The sequence below is a fragment of the Periplaneta americana genome, chromosome 16, assembly GCF_040183065.1.
Source record: "Periplaneta americana isolate PAMFEO1 chromosome 16, P.americana_PAMFEO1_priV1, whole genome shotgun sequence".
Lineage (NCBI taxonomy): Eukaryota > Metazoa > Arthropoda > Insecta > Blattodea > Blattidae > Periplaneta > Periplaneta americana.
In genome coordinates this window covers 150,697,656-150,722,010 of record NC_091132.1, presented here as the reverse complement: position 1 = coordinate 150,722,010, position 24,355 = coordinate 150,697,656, and the positions used below count along the sequence as shown (strand labels likewise).

The 24,355-nt window shown below is 37.6% G+C and overlaps 1 protein-coding gene across 1 annotated transcript in view; it reads right to left on the bottom strand.

Annotated features, from left to right (window-relative positions):
* The window catches only part of LOC138691317 (zinc finger protein ZFP2-like), a 499,579-nt gene that overhangs the window by 64,229 nt on the left and 410,995 nt on the right, over nucleotides 1–24,355 (bottom strand). The window lies entirely within an intron of this gene.

Sequence of the window (24,355 nt, the reverse complement as noted above, 5' to 3'; positions counted from 1 at the left end):
GTAAGTATTGTTAATACTGCACTGTATTCTGATTAAACAAAACCTAATGAAAATTACCACACTCAAAATCGCGATATTTCCTACTTTACATAAATGGATGAACTACTTTTCTTCCCTCCTGTACCTAGTAAAGTGATTTGTTTGCATTTTACGCCAGTATCATCGAACGCCAGTCGTGGAAGGAGGTAGCAAACGGTGTTTCCGGGTCTCAATCATTAATCCAAAGGTATAGCCAGATTAATATTAAAAATGTTAGTAAAAATAAAATGATGTCCCTGTAGATATAAATGTTGCAAGAAAACAGTGCATTGAAAGACATTGCAATACAAAAAGGCATAGAAATATGGTTGAACGTAACTCAAAACAAGCAGTACCATCAAACTCAGGGAGAGTACGATAAGAAATCCATGTTTTGCAGGGATCTATGTGCCATGATGGTCAATGCCAATATATTGCTTAATAATTGAATAATAAACACTTTAAAGAATTTCTAGAAAAGTACATGAAGGAACATACTTCGAGTGAGCCCCAACTCCGTCAGCAATTTGTACCCATACTTTATGAAGAAAAATGTTTGTCACGCAGGTAGGCTCTGACCAACTTCGGGCTGTTGCGCCGTTAGATTGTAAAGTCAGTAGTTGCTCTACTTTTATTTCAGGTTGGATGTAATCTACGAACATGCAGTAAGAACATGTTTGTCTGTCTCTTTCTCTGCTGCATCACCTGGGTTCCACCTACTATATAGACTATTTACCCGCAACTTGAGTCTTTTAGTAGCAGGAATACTAAGCTTACTCATTATCATGTTCTGCCTGGACTACAAGTACGTACAACCCTGCCACTATATTCACTGCGCAAATATGAAGATACGTGTTCCAGACAGATCATATTTTATTATTATTCATAACATTTTTAAACGATACCGGTACGTATTCATGATATTTTATAAACAAAGTCATTATTGTCAACTATTAATGTTAATTTCCAGCTTTAATACCGATATTGAATTTTACTGTATTAAATACTGACTAAATTAAATGTTATGTTACATTTCAAGTTTTTTTTAACCACTACATATCAATTACAAATATTGAGCAAGGCATGGACTTACCAATCTTTTCGTCTTCTTCTGTTTCGTCTTGTTACATTCTGCATGAGGAAAGTCAATAGGCCTATATTATTTACTTAAATTTCTGAAGAAGAAGAAAAAAAACGGATTGGGGAAACCGCAAGTGAAAATTGCAAACTAGTTAGTACTTTGAAGGTTCTTTGTCAGCTATCCTCCAAAAATGCACAAAATCATGTAGGCCTACTGTAAGTACAATAGAAAGAGCCATAGACATACATTTTCTAAATTTTAACTTCGATATTTGTATATGAAAGTACGCCCTTTATACAAACTAACATCATTTATCCATTTCATTGCTTTATTCTCTTTAAGGAAATGAAAAAAAAAAAAAAAAAAAAAAAAGTGCAAGAATCTCTAGTGTTCGCAGTCAGTCGATACACAACCATAGCGATGTAGCCTACTAGTATATTGAAATAACTAACTTCGTGATCTTCGAATATACATAGACACCAGGGGCAGCTCGTCCATAAGAGTTGCGGAGCTGCAGGACTCCCTGCTTTGACAGGAAAATAAAAATAATATTTATTTTAATTTGTAGAAGAATTGTTACAGCTTTTATTGGTAAATTGCTTTATATTTCATCTGGCCGGGAATATGTACTATTATCTTATGCATTATCTTTTTGCGCGTCGACTGTACTGGAATTGACACTGCATTCAAAGTCGTCCTGGGATCTGCAGGGTGGGACAGATCATAGAGAGTGTGTCTTGCTAGGTCAGGGGGTAGAGACGTGAAGGGAAGCAGAGGGAAACTGCCGCTGTTTAAAACCCATATTTCACTGCAGTGGCTTGCAGAGCCAGGCGACAAGGGAAGATCTTTCCTTCGCTCCCACACCGCCATTGTAATGCTACGTCAAATGGATTCTCTATTCCCTTGAAACTTAATGACAAAATTTTTATTTTCTCTTCACATACTTATTGTTGTAGAATCTTATCGAGTTAATATAACGAAATTAATATTCTCTTTTGTCTTATTATTACGTATAATATCCAGCCTCCAGCAGAACCTAATATTTGCTTTAACTCAAAAATAATTGCACGAGTATAATCCTTTTGATATAGCACGTAAAATACGAAAGAGACTTCTTTTCCAGTTTTAGAAAATTGTTGACCATCAGTATATTATCTGAGTGTTGCTTTGGTGTGACGTCTTAGTACCGTAACTTAACCAGTGCAAATGTGCAAGCATGAGTGTGTGTGATTACAGAATATTAATTTTATTTTTCTCAACTTTCCCTTGCGGAGAAAATTGATGTAATGAAGTGAAATTACAGGGTCGTTCGTTACCCAACTTAAATCTTACTCAAGCTTCTTTCAGCCGAAATAGTGCATATATGTAAGGAAGTATAATAATGACATTTACGTTGAGCATTTGTGGTTGCCTCCTCCTCGGTGGTGATACAGCATAGACTAGGAGTGGTGTGACAGATTTAGGACATTTGCCCCTAAAAATTAAAAAGCACGAATCTTCGCAGTCTCACCTGAAAAATGTTGTTTCATTGGCTATGTCAGGCAAAACTAATATTGTTGCGCAATTAAGTGAAACTAACAGAACAAACATTCTCAAACATAATCAAGAAGTGGGAAAAAATCGTGAAATTATTTTAAAAAATATTGATTGTATCAAATTTTGTGGCCAATATGAACTTCTCCTTAGGGGACACGATGAAAAAACGATTCGAAGGACTCTGGTGTATTTCGTGGGTTGCTACAGTCCGTGAGTAATCTAAACGAGCCTCTCAAAAATCATTTGGAACATGCCACTGTTTAAAGGTAATTCTAAGACAATTCAGAATGAACTGATAGATTGCAAGTTGAGTGTCTGCCGATCAAAAATTCAGACTGAAATCGATGGTATTAGTTTTTTTTTTTAGCGATTAGGAAATGATGCCACAGACATCTCCCAATTAAGTGAGAACGTTTTGGTTTTTAGATATGTAGTGCATATATTTTTGTCCTATACTTATTAGTAATGGTATCAAGAAGTGAAATTTGTATGTACCAAAATCTACTGCAGCTCTCCCAATCCACAAGTTCACGAGCCGCCACTGATAGACACGCACACAGAAATTCACGAAACTTTAACAAATGCACTTAAGCTACTAAAACTATTTTCTACTTTACTTTAATACTATAAACGCGCTACCAATTGAGGCAGTAGCCGGAAAATGGGGCCGTAGGTGTATTGGCCCTTTTTCGGGAGAATGTTTAATTCGATTCTCCGTTTTAAAATCTACTTGATTACGTAGTTACGTTTCAATATCTTGTAAACAGAGAGCAGATAGCTAATTGAATGAACAGATCCACCCTCTTAGTTATGAAATTCAGCAAAATGAGTGAAGATGATCCTTAATGTGAGTGTGAGTCCATCCAGGATGTGCACTAAAGTGTAAAATGCACTCTGAAGATAAACTTTGAAGTGAGTGTGAATCCATTCTAGATTAAGACTGTAATTTGTATTCTGTACCCAACATATATTATTTAATTTCACGTATTCGGTACAATAATTTATGACGTAACTACCGGATGTATATAAGAAATATAATTTTGCTACAATTTTATGAACTTGTAAACCTCTGTAATGTGCGCTGTTCAATGCTGATGTTTAATTTCTGCTAAAATATAACCATATTGAAAGTATTTTGATAAAATAAACTTATCCTCTGGAAAAAGGGCCTATAAAATGCTCAAATAAAAAAAAATATGTATTTATAATTATATATTATATATATTTATAACACTATTAAAATCGCAATGCATTGTTTAATAAAAACTTGTAGACAAATATTATTGTAACAGTATACAAATTGTTATTTTGATAAAAGTTCATTCAAGTCGTAATTACAGAAATATAAGTCTTTCAATCTTTGTTTTCTCGAAACGTGACTTTTTGCTTATGAATCCTTTTCCCGGCTACAGCCTCCATTTATAACAACACAATACACGATTTAGAAATGAGAGTTGTTTGCAAAACAAGACTGTGTAGGTTTCGATTCCATTGCAGTCATGTTTCATTCATTTATGCCGTCATACAGACCCAGCAGCTTGTGTGTGATCTGTGCAGTGGTTGGTTATAATGTGCGAAATAAGTTTCCGTCTGCCATTTTGGCGCGACACTGAAAGAAATATTGGTTACATAATATATTTGCAAGAAATGACTTGATTACTGTAATGGGAACGCCTCATTATTCGCTAACAGACGTAATTAATAGACCTAACCTCAACTCGGTAATTTCCTAGAAGACGGGCAAAAATCCAACATGGCTGACGAAAACTACCAAAAACGTTCTGCCAACTATGAAGTCCAAATGTCACCAAACATCGCAAAATCAAAGATGAAAAATCAAATATACGTTCATATTTTTAAAGAAGAACAAGCCCTTCAAAAAAATTAAAATATATTTAATTTTTCGCCTTTGATTTGTTTGGCGTTTAGTGGCATTCGAACTTCATAGTTGGTAGTACTTTTCTGGCAGTTTTCGTCCGCACTTTACCCCCAAAAATCACCAAAACACAAAACAAAACATAATAATTTATCAACTTATCAAATAAAATTCAATTCTCATTGACGTCTTCATCGACAACCACTTCACTTCCAGTATAAATGACACAGGCTTTAAGGCAATCTAACCTTAAACCATGCAGCCAACAAAGAACTAAACCAACACTTTGTCGTACAGTCAACTTTGCATAAATAAACCACGTCTTTACACTAAATGAAATTATCTTCGAACACTTATTACACCTTAACATCTACAGAAAATTCAGTAAATAATTCCTTTAAACCACAGGAAAACAGTGTTCTCCTCAACATTCAACACAATCGTTATTCACCAGCGAAAGAACTAAACCAAAATCGACACAAAATTTAATAAATAATTTCAGAATACGGATTCCTTCCTTTCCCTCTTACTTCAAAATTCCAACCTCGTGCACACAAAATAAATTATTGACACTGACGATGCGCATTCGACAAATGCAGACAAATCTACAATGTAACACCACTCACGTCAAACAACCAAGAACAACTGACAACGTCATTATCTATTCAAAATTAATGAAAATTCTAGAATAAATTACAACTATAACCAATCAAATCGAAAGAAAACCACAAAAATCATAAAATGACAAACTTTCAATAGCTTTAGCCATCAGACACAACATAACACCACTCACGTCAAACAACCAAGAACAACTGATAACGTCATTATCCATTCAAAATTAACGAAAATTCTAGAACAAATGACAACTATAACCAATAAAATTAAAAGAAGATCACGGCGACACCTAGTATAAAATCCTAGAACTAACATGTAAAAGTCACTAAAAGATCACTAACATTTAACTCTGAAATAAAAAAGTTGGTAATACTTACTATATTCAACCAAGTGCCCGTCTTCTATGAAATTACCCTCAACTCTATTGCTTTCAGTAATGTCAATATCGCACGAAAATTGAAGAGGAAGAAACCACTATTATGTTGTGGTATGTTTAGTGGACGGATTTGCCGAGAGGCGATCCGTCCGATACCTGATGTAGTGAACGCGGTTACATAACAATTACAGCAAAGATAGTCTTTTTCCGATGCGTGCGATATGATGTGAACGCTTACCTTATGTATACTGTGTGTGCGGCGCGAAATTCTGGTATGTCTGCGTGGCTAACGTATCGTCTGCTTGTGACGTCACTTCCGCGTATGCTTACTTAATGGAACGCGTTCCTGTCTTTAGTCCCTATTTACCAACGAGTTAGAAAGAGAAAGATATAGAGTGGTCATTGCGCCGCCATGTTTGAAGAAAATTGAACGACCGTCGGTAATGAACTTATGCGCCCAAAACAAAGTGGGCGTGGTGATAACTGACATTAGAATCTTCAGCTGTCTTAATTTAGTTTGCATAAATCAGTTAAACTGAAGTGGAAAAACCTAGTATTTCGTCAAATACGTGCTAGGAACTTAATCTAAACTTATGTACGCTAAATTTAAAACACTTGAGCTATTCCTAGAAGGAATGCTTAAAAGAATAACCTAAGCAAAATTGCCATGTAGTATAACAAGAAGTCCTAGCAAATATACTGAAGAAAATGTTAATATTCCTAGGTTCTTTTAAATGCGACCTGCAAGATTGCCTATAAAATCAACGAGTATGATTCGGATGATTTTATTAAATTGTTTTCCCAGTCTCTACGCGTTGCAAAACTATTTACTATACCATAAGATATAGAATGAAAGTAGGCCCTATCTGTAATAAACAACCTTTACCTCCAAGCTTGTAACGTGGGTGAAACATGACAAAACACGCTTTCAGTTTTTTTTTGTTACAGTAAAGTATAATTATTATCGAAATGTGAACGTGAGGCCAACAGCCGGCTGGTCTATCTGAGCCTTTCAAGGGCTGTGTGGCACCACGGATAATTATTAGTGTATAATTGAGCACCTACGTACAATAATGGGGTAAGTAGTTACGAAATATTTTCATACTTACCCCATTATTGCACGTGGGTGCTCAATTATATTCTTTCACGTCCTTCCAGTCAAAATACTAACAACAATACGACCTACCCCAGAGTTTTGCATTATTTTGGATGCGAGTGTCGAAATACAATTTTAATATTTGATTGCTATTACTAGGTTTGAAACAGAATTGTAGCGGTTTTGTCCGTATTTAGTTTAACTTTATTACTAGTGAACCATTTATTTGATTAATCGTTTGTCTTCGAAATAGGCCTACTTCTTATAAGCTACAGCTCATCGTCTTCTTGTATAAGCAGTAAGGACAGAAGGAGCAGAAATAAAGGATGCCGGTGTCGAAATACAGTTTTAATATTGTATTGCTATTTGTTTTTCACTGGGTCTGAAACGGAATTGTATTGGTTTTATCCGTATTTAGTTTAAGTACATTACCAGTGAACTATATATTTTGTTTATGCCGGGCGTTGTTACACATTTATTCATGAAAAAATGCTGATAATTAACAAAACTATGGACTTAACTTCATAAAATTTACATGAAATATGATATATCAGTTGTCTTTTCCTTTTGACATTGCAGTTATATGCAGCACACACAACAGGCATGATTTTTCTTCGTTTTTTTGTACTTCTTACCTCCGTTATACAACATTGTAAGCAGACGATTTTTTTTATAAAGGTGGGCGCTTAGCTCCAAAGACGTTATAATAGTATACTAGACTCACACAGAGCGCTGGTGTGCTGTCCAAAATTGAAACTAGTCTGCGCATGTTTACGCCGCCATGCTACTGGTAGAAATAGACCGGTAAACACGATTGTCATATTTGTCCTTTGTTTTGTCTCGGGTGTTTTTAGTGAATAGTGTGAAAGTAATGGCAATATAATTTTGAAATATATATTATCGCCGCGGACTCATGTTTAACATGTCGGCATCATACAATAACGTGCGGTGTGCTTTAAAAAAATAATTTTGCCGACCGATTGTTGCTCTGTAGGTTTCACTCTAAGCGTCACGTTGTCACGTCTACTTTCTCGATAAGAATAGGCATTAGTTTGTTATATTGTTAAATGGCTATTATTATTATTATTATTATTATTATTATTATTATTATTATTATTATTATTTCATATACGAGTACGTTGGCTTTCTTAACTCTTAATAATAACTCTTTAATAATAATTTTTAATCACATACCTTAATGTTCGTCCTCGGCACAAGACATTGCAACCTCGGGTTTAGTCTATGTGGATTAGACAAGTAAGTGTCATTTAATAATAATTGAAGCAGCTTATTGGTTGCATTATTGAAATTGAGGCGAGTGATTGGAGCGGCGACACAAGAAATTGAAAACAATAATACAATTTAAATTTCAAAGACCTGCCGAACGCATGAGGCCGCTCAAAGACCTGCCGAATGTTAACCATGAGAGCGCGGCGATAATACCATCCCTGTTTAATTTTCCAAGCTATTTGCAAAAGGTACGATATAATATTATCTCTGTTGTTACAATATCAATATCATTAAAAATCAAATATAATATTATCTCTGTTGTTACAATATCAATATCATTAAAAATCAATGAGTAGTTTACGACAATAAAGAATATTTAATTGTTAGTACAGGACTACAGGTATATCAGACTGTAGAGAAATCCCACTGATTGAATTATTTAGACTTACACATCAGATGTTAAAACATTAGTGGAAAGATAACTTTTTGTTTTTATTATGTAAATGAATTTATCTGCAAGATAATAAACTTTCATTCAAGATCCATACATGGATAAATAAATATACAGATAATAAATAAATAAATAAATAAATAGCTATAATAGCTAAGCCTTTGTTTGCAATGTATTAGGTACCGATACTTTTTATAATTGATAGCATTCCCTTTATTAATTGAAGAATGAATTCAATGTAATTTGGCTACCTTCGCATATTATATTTTGCCAGATTACCTATGTCCTGTGGTCTAAAAGTACCGGTAATATAATTTATTTTTGATTCTCTAAAACTTAACAACAAGTCTATACTGATTATCGCATATTTATTTCACTTAGGAATTTGATTATAACAAGAACTTGTGTAATCAAGGTGCATATATTTATGTCTTGTGATCTAAGAGTTAATATGTTAATGTAATTTTAGATTCTCTGAAACCTAACAATTTGCTGATTATCGTAATATTATACAATCTATAATGTGTATTGTGTAGGGCTATTTATGGATGTATCAGTATGTTTTCTATAAATTGCTGCATACGTATTTTCTTTTCTTTAATGTCCTAACACATATCAATGAAACTTTGAATATGTTTATTTCGTCCTAATTTTACGTTAAACGTCGAAAATGGCCATAATATGTCAATTTTAGATCATCACAGCGTTAAATTGCGTGATTTACGCACTGCTATTATTTGTCTGCTCTCCAACAATATGGCTGCAAGCGCAGCGTTCAATTTGCCCCGGTTTCCTCGTTTCGCGCAGCCTTGACTGTAGGGGCTTGCTTAGCTCAGATCTCCCGTGTTTCGCGGTGGCACCGCAAAGAGCGCTGTACAGGACAACATGGCCACTCTATAGTCTTCTCTTTCTAACTCGTTGCTATTTACACTTGCTATTTGTCGCGCAACATCAAGCGCTTTCTGTCGGCTATATGTAGCATCACCGTTTACACCAGATTTCTCGTCCACAAGTCGACGCAAGTTGTTGCGCTTTCTGTCGGCTAGATGTAGTATTACCGTTCACTCTTGGCAGATTTCTCGTCTGCTACTCGAGGCTAGTTGTTGAGCTCGAGCAACGTGTGAATGATGTGGTGAGCCTTTTAAATGAACAGAATGGATTTTAACAATAAAAAGTAGCTGTTTTAGCTTCTGCAGCTTCAAGTGTTTTGTTAGCTTGCACTAATGAGAAGCAAAAAAAAAAAAAAAAAATGAGAGAGAGAGAGAGACTGGGAAAGGAGATGGATGTCCAGAAGGCAGGAGAAAGGGTTATTCCATGTTCTCAGTAAAGATTTCAAACTGGAACAAAATTGTCCAATAGATATTTATTATATTAAAATGAATTGAAAGTTTAATTTTTTTTCTTGCATATTGACTTCTGATGTTCTTTATTTTTGTCTTGATGTCGGAGGGAATAGTATTGGGTCGAACAGACTCCAAATTTTTACAAATAAACTCCAGTGCATTTTCCCTTTGAATCCTATTGTGATAATCCTTATTTCCGATATCATAAAAGTATGGAAATTCCTCGTAAAGCTCGATTAATTTCATTACTTGGTTTTTGTTCCACTCTGACATGATGCTACAAAGCGCGCGGAAAGAGAGAAACAGCTGATTAAAAGTTATGTGCTACTGCTTTTCCGAAACATGTTCGGGTCCTGTCGTGTCAATTCGGCTGGCCCACCTAGGAAATGTCGCACAGAAATAGAAACAGCTTCTACTCAGCAGATGTCGAAAGGAAAGGAACGAAATCCGTACTGCGCATGCGCCCGCGCTGTAAGTCGAACGACAAATAGCAAGTGTAAATAGGGACTTAGTCCACCGCCCGCTGGATCGCATCGAAGCTGCGTTAAACTGCCTGCTCATTCGGCACTTCCAGGTAGTAACTTCATTTGTATGAATCTGTCGTTAGGTGGCAGCACGTCCCCACCGCTGTTTGCGAATTGTCAAAGAAGAGTTATAATTTCAGTATTTTTCTGGACAGCGGTTTCACTGAATTTGAAAAACGAAACACCCTATCTCTATGTTTTTTCCCTACATTGGAAAGCATGGGTTTCACAAATTTTTTGCAGTATTAGCTGTGCAACTATTGTTTGATGATCCTCTTTATTAGAACACTTGAGTATAGGTGACTGACTCATTGCTGGAAGAACATATTGTGTTATAGTTTTAAGAAGGCAAGTTGACTTCTTCAAGTAAGGTAATGCGGCTTCCACAAGCCGTTGCAAACCTATAATTAGGCTTACAAATTGTTGTTGGGGATATCGAAGCCCTCCTCGATCCAAATGATTTATCATTTCCATTAATGGTATCTCAGTTGCCGGAATAAATATGTTGTTCAGACAAGAACTGCACTCAGACTTTTCTTCAGTTACCCGCATCAGATATCCACATACTAATGCCAGAGTTGCTGTTTCCAAGTTGACATTCACGAACATACTAGGAAAGCGAATACTTTCAAGCAATACATTAATATGTTCAGGAAGCATAATTAATGCCCTTGAATGAGAATCGTCTTCTTCAGTGGAGGTAATTTTGCTACAAATGTCAGAATTTTGCTTATGGGCAACATTAGCATTTGCAGCTGAAATCAATAGCCCGGATTTTAGAATCCTCTTTATGACATACTGAGCAGTTCGTGAATCAGTCATATCGTTGCTGCCTCCTCCCATCCTTACTGAGCTGAACATTGCTTCAACTGGATCACCAGAAAAATTTCTCGTCAGCACATAAAAAAATCCAGACTGCAATAGATGTATTATACTTGAGGCAGTAGATTCCACCGTGAAAATAATGGGATCATACGTTTCTTTAGTCAGCCCTTTCATTTTCAGAGCTTTAGATGACTCTTGCACTTCTTGAATGTATTTACAGAAGTCATCTCTTAGCCACCGAAGACGTTCATCAGCAGGGGAATAAAACATCATGCTGTACGGATTATTTCGCCTTAAGTTTTGGGTTTTATCACTAATGTCATGCACAGTGAATAATTTGTACCGGTACACGTTCTTCATGAACCTTACTGTTGAGCCAGCTTCCGAAAAATCCACTTGTGATATCAAGTGGAAATTGTTGTTTTTCATGTACTCTAAGCTTGCTGTTACTACTGGCGAAAATACTTGCACAGCATGCAGAACGTCCATTTTCTCAAACGAACTTGGTTCGAGATGTTTTCGAGTGAGATAGCAGACAGGTTTCATTACTAGATTCTTCTGCATTCGATAGACCTCTTTTAAGAATTTAGCACTAATTATACCATCGCTGTCTGCTATGTCGTGGTCTAAAAATTGCGATCTGATATTCTTCATCAGATGACAGTAATCAAAAGAAAAATAAAGCTGCCGTAGTGGATTACATGGATGTACTACACTTTTTTAGTTCACCGTCACCAAATTTCTTGAACATAGAAGTATTTGTTTGATGATTATCTGTCACAAGGCGTAGCACATAAAAGCCACACTCCTCGACGACTTTTATTACTTGCTGAACTAAGAGAAAAAGTTCATTGCCATTTAATGCTCTGACCATGAAATAGGCTGCTGGGATAGTGTATTTCTTGGACAATCCGTGAATTATGAAGCACAGCAACTTATTTGCTAAGACGGGATTTTGTCCTATTTCCTCGTCGTAAACGCCTTCTGCCTCCACAAGTCCAAAAAACTTGCCATCTTCTTTATTGTAGAGTAGACACTCCTTAATAGCCATTTCATCGCAAATAATGGAACATATTTTTTCCACGTCGTTCAGATTTGAAGCCTCTGCTTGAAGTCTTTGTTTTATAAGGGGAGAAATTCCGACGCCACATTCCATTGTACCAAGACATCTATCTAAAGTACTACGCGAAGGAGATTGTATTATTTTTTAACTTCGCCCGAATTCATATCCTTTAGGTGTTGCAATTCGCCAGGAAATACAATATCGAATTGTTTCTTCTGACCATATAGGTCTTTTTTTTCTCAAAGTTTTGGATCTGGTCCTCGATGTAAATGCCGTCTGATTCCCTTCTTCTGCAGCTTTTCTTATTTCCCTAAGGGACTTGGTTTCTGTACATTCATCCTGAATTTTCCTTGCTTCCTGTAGTTTCTTCTGCAATTCTGCAATTTTATTCTGCAGTCTATATATCTTAAGTCGGAGCTTATTGTTTAATTGTTTTTGACGATCGAATTCACCTTTACTAATTACATTAACTTGGACATCGAAATCGCAGGGTTCTGAATTACATTGAGTGCTTTCTTCTTCTTGCGTTGATTCAGCAACCCCTTGGGAAACAAAATGAGGAAATTAAAATTAATATTAATCTAAACATTTTGTTCTATAATACTGTAAATAAAACATACTTCCACTATTTTATAATTATTGATATTTTATACAATTATGAGAAAATCTCAATTTTATGGTGCTTAAAAAAAACTGGCGCCATAATGATACTGCTAATACTAATAACAATATCTCACTGTTTTCTGCAACGGAGTACGTTTCCTCTATGGTACTCGTATCAGGACATCGCGCGGTACTTAAATCTCTCCTCCTCTTTCTCGAAGTTGGCTGAGTCGTGCTTGAATCTCTACTTGTCCTCTTTCTAGATGTTGGCTGTTGCTTGTACGTAGGATAATCAGGAAACACACTTGGTACTGATGTCGCTTTTAATTGTCTTAGTTTGCAGTTTTCTTTAAAATCTTGATTTGTGAAATGCTTACTGCACACAACAGAACGATCGGAAGGTGTCCACTTACTTCCCTTCCTATCGCCTTCTCGGGATATAACACGCAACCACTGATCACGTAGTACATTGTGGGAAGGTATCTCATGAAATGAAATTCCAACATAGTCTCGTTTACCTTTTTGAGATTTACAAAACGGCACACAGCAATACACCATTTTTTTTTAAACTGTCTCTCACCACGTGTTAGCTTTCACACCTTCACAGCTACCCTTCATAACAACGGACAACGGACCAGTGATCTCAACATTATAAACTGGATACACAACTCCTGTAGAGAAATGCTGAAAAAAAACGTGACCTGTAACTTCCGTACTATTGGCAAACCTGAGGCGTATCTCTCTCTCTTTCTAACGCACATGGGAAATGGTGGTTTGTTGAAAGAAGTACGTATTTTATTGATATTTATTTAATTTTGCCATTATAATTGTAAAATACTGTACAGCATACGGCTGTAAACAGTTACAAACACCAGGAAGTGGAATTCAGTTTCACAGGTAAGCTATTTGCATCAAAACATGAATTCAAACTATAGTATTGGCCGCTGACCTAATCTATCTAGTCATTGATCTCAACACGATGTGATGATATATTATTGTTACATTGCGGTATATTATAGTATTTATAGGTGAAATGTAGATATTTCCCCACGCTACGTACAGGAGAGAAAACATACTGAAATCATTGAAAACTTTTCGCATTTCTCGGCCTCACGTCACTTATCACCTCAACTCACTAACCTCATCACATACCCAAGTCTCATGTCATTTATCTATCCCTCATTTAACCCACAATGAAAAACAAATCAGATATCGGTCTCTTGTGTGGTGTGGAGATATATCAAAGATTGGGCTATTTATATCGCTTTTATTATTATATAATACTCATTTATTATAACGTTACCACGTTAAGATACAAATGTATTTAGATTATTGGGTTGTAGATCGAGTCATACGTATCCTATTATTATCCTTTCTCCTATCATATTATATGTGTGCCTGATGCCAAGTCTGTATTGTTTTGAACCTATTGCTCTAATAGACCTATCTTTGTTTTGAACAGGTTTCCATTTTCACGGCCTGCAATTTTAAAGAAATGGGTTCATGCAATAAGAAGGGATAGATGGACACCAACAACAAACAGCACACTCTGTAGCAAACATTTTACAGACGACTGCTACCATTTAAGACCTGGTATTAAAGTCAAGTTTCTGAAAGAAGATGCAGTACCCACAATTTTTAATTTCCCAAGTCACCTTCAGAAGAAAATTATTCCAAGACGGCGTCTGGTGCGATTGGAACCAACTGTTACTCAGGTTAGTGGTTAATTGTTAGCGTTGTTTTGTAATGCTATTTTTTTCTTACTATGAAGTAGTTTATGAGAATGTTACAATAAAATTGAAAACATTGGAATAGAGTAAAGGTGATGAATTGGTTCAAATTCACAGATACGCTACAGTTGTTTAATGTAACAGTTTTAGAAATCTACTCAAAATAGACCTTAACTTGTATAATTAAATAATTTGGTTCAAGTCTTATCTCAATAATTTTCTTTTAATGTCACTGATATCAAGCAATTAAAAATCATCAGGCAAATAATGAACAATTTTATTTTGATTTCAGGTGAAAGAAGCTGAAATAGATCTTGATCTTCCTCAGGATACGTCATCTAGGGGACCATCTTCTGAAACACACAAATGCCAGCAGACACAAACACAACCTCTTCCACAATCTCCCACAAAAGTTAAATTGAGGAAAAGAATCAAATCACTACAAATGAAATTAAATCGCCAGAATAAAAAAATCAGTAGCCTTTCTGAACTAATTGCAGAGCTGAAAAAGAAAGGACATCTGAACTGTGACCTGCAAACTATTTTAGAAAGTAATTTCAGTGGTTTCCCATTTCACTTCATTATGAATCAGTTTCAAAATTCCCAGTGTGGAAAATCCAGCAAAAGGTACAGTGATATAATGAAACAGTTTGCTCTTACATTACATTTTTACTCTCCTAAAGCTTATAAGTTTGTGAGATCATTGTTTCCATTACCACATCCAAACAGGCTTAGGTCATGGATTTCTTCTGTTAATTGTGAACCTGGTTTTATAGCTGAAGCATTTCAATACCTGAAAGAGAACTGTAAAAAGAAACCGCATCTAAATGAATGTGCATTAATTTTCGACAGTATGTCAATAAGAAGGCAGTTAGTGTGGGATGATTCGAACAAAATGTATACAGGTTACGTTGACTGGGGTGGCATTGGTTCTGTAGAAGCAGAGGAATTAGCTAAGGAAGCATTGGTGATTCAAATAGTTTCCTATACTACAAAGTTTAAATGTCCAGTGGCATACTTCCTTGTCAACAAAGTGTCTTCCGATGTACTTTCAGAAATGATACGAAATTGTTTAGTCAAATTATACGATGTTGGGGTTACAGTACGTTCTATAACTTGTGATGGGGCTAGTGTAAATATTCAAGCTCTTATGAAATTAGGTTGCCAGTTCAATTCAGAAAATATTATTTCACATTTTAAACATCCATCTTCAGAGTGTGAAGTTCACATAATCCTTGACACATGTCATATGTTAAAGCTAGCAAGGAACACTTTAGCTGAGAAAAAAGTTACAGAGTCTCATGATGGGTATATTAAATGGGATTACATTCAAGCACTACATTCAGTACAGTTAAAAGAAGGTATGAAGTGTGCAAATTCTATTTCTGCACGCCATGTGAACTTTTTTTAACAAAAAAATGAATGTTTCATTAGCAGCACAGACACTAAGCTCCAGCGTTGCAGATGCGATCGAATTTCTCGACTCCATCAATCATCCTGATTTCAAAGGCTCTGCTGTAACAGTTTCATTTATAAGAAACATTGATAAGTTATTTGACGTTATGAATTCCCGTAATGTATTTGGCAAAGGTTATAAACAGCCTCTAAGACTGGAAAACATTAACTTTTGTCAACATTTTTTTGAATAAATGGACTCTTTCTTAAGATCTCTCTGCATTGATAGCATTCCAGCATTATCGCATCCTCGCAAAACCTTTGTGCTTGGTTTTATAGTATGCATGAGAAATTTGAGTATGTTAGTACCAGAGTTTCTCTTCGCAGAAAGCAATCCCCTGAAATATTTTTTGACATATAAATTGTCACAGCATCATATTGAGTTGCTTTTCGCATGCATAAGAGGGAGGAATGGGTGGAACAATAACCCCAATACTCAGCAATTTAAAGCTAGTTTAAAATCATTATTGCTGAAAAATAGTATCTCTGCTGGAAATAATGCCAATGTAATTGATTTGGGATCAACCAATCACTTTGCCATTGCACAATTCCGCTCTCCAAAGAGGCAACTAACAGAAAATAATGAAGCTAATGATGATGATGATTGCTTACGTTTATTTAATGCACTTCATTCTACAGTTTTAAGTGATTATGTCAACAATATTATTTATTACATTGCTGGTTTTGTAGTGAGGAAACTTCTAAAAAATGTCAGATGTTCGGAATGTGCACTGTTGTTAACAGCAACCGAAAGCCCAGTCAGTGACCATACCTACTGCAAAATTCACCCCTCAGATCCTTCTTCATTCACAAAAAAAAATATCTAGGGGTGGTTTAGTATGTGTGTCTGAGGCTGTTTTTAGGGTCATCCAATGTACTGAAAAGCATTTTCGTTCATTTCTGAATATTTCAGATTTTTCCTCACCAAACACATATTCCTGCTTTGTTAATGATGTGTATCGGTATGTATATTTAAATTTGTCAAATAATTTTAGTGGACATTCCATTAATGCAGCAATAGATTGTGAAGATTTACATGAGACCAAACTGATAAAGGACCTCATTTCCTTATACACTTCTCTAAGATTACGAGGTATTTCAAAATCTGTCACAATATGTGCTCAGGGAAAGTGTTGCACTGTGAGACAAAAATTCAATAAGCTGGGGACTTTTCTCAATGTGTAATACTGTGAACTAAGTAATGACGTTATGATGTCTCAATAGCTATTGGTTCAAGGAATTAAATATGTATTTTGCCACTTGCATATATCATATTCTGGAAACTGTTTATATTGGGAGTAGTGGAGATGCCTTTGTATTGTATATATTAGGTTATAAGTGTATGTGAATTTAAATTTAACTGTGTGTTGAGTGTATATTGTTTTGTATTCTTGTATGTTGTAATGAAAATATCGAATACATTTGTTTAGGCTTTAATCAACAAAAACTCTACATACATTTTAAGTAGTATAACCAAACTGTTGCTAACAGTATCTAAGTAACTGAATGAATGAATGAATTTGAATGAGTGAATTTAGCCTATAACATCCCTTGAGGGCTAAGGCCTCCCACCGGTAGGTGGGGAAGCTTTACGAGCACTCACTTAGTAGCGGGTGCCGGAACTCACTAGGCTAGCTATTCCCAGAGAGTACTCTGCAGGTTACTAAGTAGATCTAATTTATTTTTCCCACATTGCTAAATCAACAGAACTGAAATGGTTATATTTAGATGTATCTGAAACAATTTTCTCTATGTTCAGAATGAATAAGCATCAATTAATGTGAATCAATGTATAGTGCGTGAATAATCACCATTCACCTCTTATGGCTATTATGTTTAACAAGCACCTGTGCCCTCCAAGGTGAGTGGCTTTCTTCTATTATACCTGCAGGAGTAAGTTTCTGAATTTCCTCCGTAATAAACTTTGATTATTTAGCAAAATATTTGATATTCCTAATTTATTTACAGTTTTTCCTCAGAACTTCCAGTATCAATTAAAGCTTCTGTTGATATTTTATTTATTTTTAAATTCGTGACAGCTCCAGAGAGACAAGGTAATGAAGCAGCAGCAACAAAAGCTAATTAATTAATAATGGCTGATGTTTTTACAGAAGATCTAGGAGTACTTGTACAAACTTTAGCAAAAATTCTTCTTTTAGAACAGTGTTTACATATCTCAGTTGTAGCAGGATACTATACTCTGTTATGTTTGGCATACCCACAAAAGAAGCATTTGTAAAATCTAGCAATTGGAGACGCAAATTCTGCAACAGGAGATTCTTCTGAATTTTCAAGTTTAGTTTTACCATTAGCAGGGCTAGAATTAGCTTCAGAAGCAGAGAATAGTACTTGAGATACGACTTTGACAGTGTTACGTTAGACTCTATGTGTCGAGTTTGCTGTAATATGAGAGTATTATTTCCTAAAAGCCTCTGACGTGTTTGAGAAGAAGGGAGACCAGCAACAAAGGTGTCACGAATATAATAATCTCTATTTTGAATTTGGTTTATAGCTTTGACACTTGAGAGCTAATAATGAATACGCCCACAGGGGCAGAATTGTGGGGTTCTCACTAATGTATTTCCTTTATGTTAAAATGTTATGGTTATTCCGCCAATACTCGGTCTCCAGAGCCTCGTTAGTGTAAAATAGGTTGCACCACGTGAAGGTAAAGTTGGATTTTGGGTAAAAGAGACTATCCCTTGAGACAACGGATGTCATCACACAGAATCCCAAGAGATATGCTTCGTTATCTCCCTCAAGAAAAGAGATTACTGGGATGTCTCCAGAAACGCTGGAGAGATAATTTTTCTTTGGCACTAATGAACCACATGGCCTAATACTTGGAGGGATGATGATGATGATGATTTATAGCTTTGAAATTATAACTTTTTACTTAGAGTTAGGAGTATCTGAATAAATTGTACTATAGCTTCTCCACGTTGCTCTCTTCTAGTTGCAAGTAAGTGTGTAGTATATACCGTATTTCATTCTTATATAGAGCATTGGGAGTAAATAAAGCATTTTCATATGTACCAGTTTCACTTATAAAACCATGAACAGAATGAGATATATACTGTAATTAATGAGAAGATTTAACTTATCTGAATCTGAAAGAATAAATAACAGTGCAAATAAATTATCAAAAGTCTTCAGCCAATGAGTCCACTCTCTGTTAGCTGAATCAGAATGAAGATCAGCATCATACTTTTCTGGTGTGATTAGATTAGATTAGATTTAACAGGGGTGTTCCTTCCGGCCCAAGCACTGCGACCTATAAGATCTATTGCGCATCCCCGTCTTTCATCCCTTTCAGTCCAAAAGTTTCAAGTTCTTGATGAACTGTATCAAACTTTGGACTGGGACCTTTGAGATCTCTTCAAGTTTTGGAAAGTGATTCCCAAAAAAGGGAGATCTTTGTTGCGCAAGTGCATTACAAACGCACAGCAGATGAGTTACTGACTCATCTCCTTGTGAACATCTTATACACAATGGGTCAGTAATAAGTCCCAGTCTGTATAAGTTTTTCTTCAGGGCACAGTGTCCTGTAAGAAATCCTGTTGCCCAAGAGAGCTGCTTTTTGCTAAGTCTCAGCAGCTCATTCGATTTTGTCCTTGCAAGACCTTTGATAAGGGCCTTGCTGTGATTACAGCCCTTAATTGAGTTCCAGTAACTAATATGTCGTCTCTGAGCCCAATCCCTGATGACCTGCTTAATTGGTCTTGAAGATAGTCCCAACACAGGTTCTGGTCCTATAAATGGGGTCTCAGCTCCATCTTTAGCAGCCTCATCCGCCCTCTCGTTTCCGTGAATCCCTGCATGTCCTGGTACCCACCGCAGATGAACCGAGTTAGTGTTTGCCAGTGTCATGAGGGTATTCCGGCACTCCAGTACCAGTTTCGACTTGACCAAAGGCGATTCAATCGCCTTTAGTGCCGCCTGGCTATCAGAAAGTATAAGGATGTGTCTACCTGAATAGCCCCTCCTAATACTTTCCCTTACACTGGCTAAGATAGCAAAGACCTCAGCCTGAAAGATAGTGGCGTATTGACCTAGGCTAAAAGAAAGTCTGGTACCATTGCCAAACAATCCAGCCCCGGTTCCTGATTTGGTTTTGGAGCCATCAGTATACCAAACTGGGCCCTTATTGTTAACTAGTTTAGTCCGGTCCTTCCATTCACTACATTCTGGGTAGGTAACTGTGAACTTTTTGTCAAACAAAACCCTTGGTTCTAGGATGTCAGTTTCCATGCTCAGGGCATCACCGACACTCCTATCCCAAGGGAGTTTGAGATGCTTAAGGTGTTCAACATTGAACACCTTTGTCTGACGGCAAATTCTGTGAAATGCCTTAAGGGCCTCAGCTTCAATCCAAATATGCAGAGGAGTGAGTCCTATTAGCCTTTCAATTGCCGCTGTAGGAGTCGTTCTGAAGGCTCCCGTTACTGAAATGCAGAACACTCTTTGCAACTTGTTGAGTTCTGTTCTACAGTTCCTTAATTTAACTCTTGGCCACCAAATAAGTGCAGCATAAGAGACTATAGGTCTAACTATAGTAATGTATATCCAGTAGACAATCCTAGGTTTTAGACCCCATGTTTTGCCAAGCATCTTTCTACAGGTCCAAAAGACCCTGTATGCTTTGGCTATGCAATAATCTAAATGATCTTTCCAGGTTAATTTCTTGTCTAGAATTATCTGTGAAGAGTATGGTATTCTTTCACCGAAGAGTGTGGGTTCCCTAAGGTTCCCCACAGATCTCATCCTTGTGAAAGGTACCAGTACCGTCTTGTTAGGATTAACAGAAAGCTTAGTTCTGTTACACCAATTTTCAATCTTTTTCATTGCTACTTGGAGCACGTCAACGACTGTGGTGGGAAATTTCCCTTTTACGATTACAGCAATATCGTCTGTATATCCAATGGCAAGATACCCAGCCTCGTTGAGTTCCCGCAACAAGGCATCCACTACTAGGTCCCACAGCAGAGGCGAAAGAACGCCTCCCTGTGGGCAGCCCCCAGCCACAGACACCCTGAGCGTTTCCCCAACCAAGCTCATGGTAATTTGCCTGCTTTTTAACGTGTAATGTATCCACTTGCAAATAAGCGGAGGTACATTGTGTTCTTGAAGTGCTGTTAGTATTACTTCGCAAAAAGTTTTATCAAACGCTCCTTCAACATCCAGAAATGCTCCTATGGCAATTTCTTTAAAAGCCAGCCCCTTCTCGTTAGACGAGACTACCTGATGAAGTGCTGCTTCTGTAGATTTCCCAGGTAGATAGGCAAACTGGTACTTATGCGAAGGAAATTCCTTCAACACCTTGTCCTAATATGTCTATCCACTAATCTCTCTAGTGTCTTTAAAAGAAACGAGGAGAGACTGATCGGGCGGTATGCTTTCGCAACAGCATAGCTTGGACGCCCCGGTTTAGGTATAAATAAAACCTTGGTCTGCCTCCATGCCTGTGGAACATATCCAGAGGCTAGGCAGACCCTGTAGATGCTACATAGTATGGACTGTATAGAGTCCATACCTTGTTGCAGCAGTGCAGGTATGATCTGGTCAGGTCCTGCTGATTTATATGGGTCAAAAGAATAAATGACCCATTTTATTTTAATTAACGTGATCACATCCCTGACCAGGACCCAGTCCTCCTTGCTCGAACACAAGCGAAACAGTTCCGGTCGCACCTGATCAGCCATCGACCATTGTTAACTACCTCTGATTCTGGAAAATGTGCGTTAGCTAATTGAAGCAACGTTTCTTTTCCAGACTGTGTATAACTGCCATCTTGCAGTTTAATTGTGCTAACATTTCTGTTAGCACTTTTTGCCATTAGCTTCATGAACCTGGCACTGCTAGGAATACTTTCGATCCCTTCGCAGTGCTCCCTCCATGATTGCCTTTTTGCTTTCCGAATAGCCTTGTTGTAACTGGTGAGTTCCCTCTAATAGGTAATCCAATCACCAGGTCTCCTAGCAAGTTTGAAAAGTTTCCTTGTATTACGTCTAAGTTCGCTTAGCTCTTTTGACCACCAAGGAACCAGTCTTGGCGAGCCTGCGACCTTAGCATGGCAATTATTATAATATGATAGGAGAATTGACTGTTGCAACTGGTCAACTGCAAACTCCACATCTATTATAGAACGAATGTCCCTTGATATACCCGCTGTCAATGCCGATAGGTCCATTCTGTATGCGTCCCAGTCGGTATTCCTCGGGTTCCTAATGATCACTGGATTAGTGATCTGTGATTTAATTCTAAAGTATATATATCTATGATCAGATGCAGACGTATCTGATGATACATACCAGTTAGAAACTAGGTCCTCAACCAATTTAGTCCCCAGCGTTAGATCAATAACTTCCCTTCTCTGTGAATTAACAAAAGTTGGTTCGTTACCTTTATTTAGAATATTCAGGTCCGTACTTACCAGATATTCCAGCAGCTGTTCGCCCCTTGGATTGATGTCAGAGCTTCCCCACAGCACATGGTGAGCGTTGGCATCAGTCCCTATGATGAGTTCCTTACCCGTTTCCTTGCAGTGGGAGACAAGTCTCCTCACCGTTTCCGATGGAGGGTTAGGTTCATCATAAGGAAGGTAGGCAGATGAAAATTGTAAAATCCTCTTTCTGCCCCCCTCTCTTATGGACGTCTCTATAGTAGTTACATCCCTCTACTTTAAGCAAAGCATTCATCCAGTCTCTAACATAAATGCAAGTTCTTGGATTGTCAGTATTGGGGCAGTGAAGAGTGCCTCCAGTACAATTAACTCCCCTAACAAATCCTCTGTATACCCATGGTTCTTGTATGAGAACAATGTCTATATTTTCACTAGCCAGTTTCTTGCTTAGTAAGGCAGAAGCTGCCTTGCAATGGTGAAGGTTAATTTGAATTACTTTCATAATTACCCAATTAAAATACTCACTTATACAGCCTCTTGAGCGGGAATTTCCTCCGGGATTCCAGTCTCCATGGACTCCGGAGAATCATCCACTCCAGCAGCTGCCTCTTGAGCGGCTTGAGTCGCCTTTTTATTGGGGTCGAATAGGATCTTGAATTGACCCTTGTCTACCCCAGTATAGGCGGTCAGCCCCTTCTCTGAAATTTTTGCAGCCGGTTCCTGGTCTATCAGCAAAATTAAACGCTGACCAGTTGGATCGGTCTGCTTATTGACCACTTTCCAATGCTCTGTGCAGAGCCCTTGATTGAGTAGTTGGACTCGTCTCAGCAGCACCTTAGGATCCGAGGTCGTAAGATCCCGGGTCCTAAAGGCTACCTTAACTGGTTTGGGTAGTTCCTTGGCATCCATTACCTTTAGAACAAAATTATCCCTAATAGTTGTTCCATTAAGGCATTTCTGGAGCCCTAAACATGAGTTCTGATCCTCACAATAGTAGATCAGGGCCCCATCCTGTAATGAAAATGTCCTGAGGAGTGGTAGAGGCTCGCCAGATTGCGCGCCGTCTAATCCCCTCAGGATCGCCGCCTGAATGTGACCAATGTCACTTTCTATTAGCTTGTTATCAGGATATGTCCCGACGATAGCCATTTTAAAAGTTGCTAAGGCCTCGCTGTAAGAGACTTCAGGAACAATGCCCTTGGGTCTCTTTACAGGCTGAGTCCCTGCCGAGAGTGGGGTGGCAGTGCTAGACCTAGTCCTCTTGGGAGTCTTTGGTTCGGTTCCGCTCACAACACCAGTTGGTAGAGATGAAGGGCCTGGGTGCGCAGTGCTCCCGGCTCTCAACATCGCTTCCCTTTCCCTTCTCCTTCTCTTTCTTTCTGCCCCTGATAGCCTTTTCGAGCCCAGGTGCAGCCTGTTTATGGAAGAGGCAGTGATCCCCATCCCTTTATCCGATGTTAGATGTCTCTCAGCTGGAGAGTCTCTAACATCCTCTTTTGTTCTAGTGTCCTGCATTTTGGTCCCACGAGAACCGGGGAACTAAAGGTCACCCAACACAGAGCCCCGAATATGTTGGGAAGGCTAAGTACTGCAGGGTGTCGCCTGGTGCCCTACAGAGATCGTTAGCGACACTGATTATTTTACTACCCCAGTGCCATTCAGCCCTCGGCACGATGCTTTCCACCTCGGCTTGGGTAGACCAACCCGTACACCAAAGTGGTGCTCCAACTGGGAGTCCCACCAAGGTTCTTCAGCTGGGAGCCCCAATTGGGTTGGATTTCAGTTAGTGTTATTGGAAAGCCGCTTCTTTGTCAGGTACCTCCACCGGGATCTCTCTGGCATGAATAACTCTACCAGTACAGCCCCCGGTTTCATTGGTACTCACAAGCTCCCCCACCAACGTCAAGGTCCTGCGGCTACGAGGGGGAGTTTCTGGTGTGAGATATGCTTATATTATATACTTAATTTCATTTATGATGTTTACGTACACGTTTAGACAATTCATAGCTAATGTTAAATTGAAAGAAATAGATCATGATAACCCACAATATAAATAATTTCAATATGCATACACGAATTTGGGCGGTAACACCATTGTAGCAATTGTGTTAGAAAGAGATAGAGATTCCC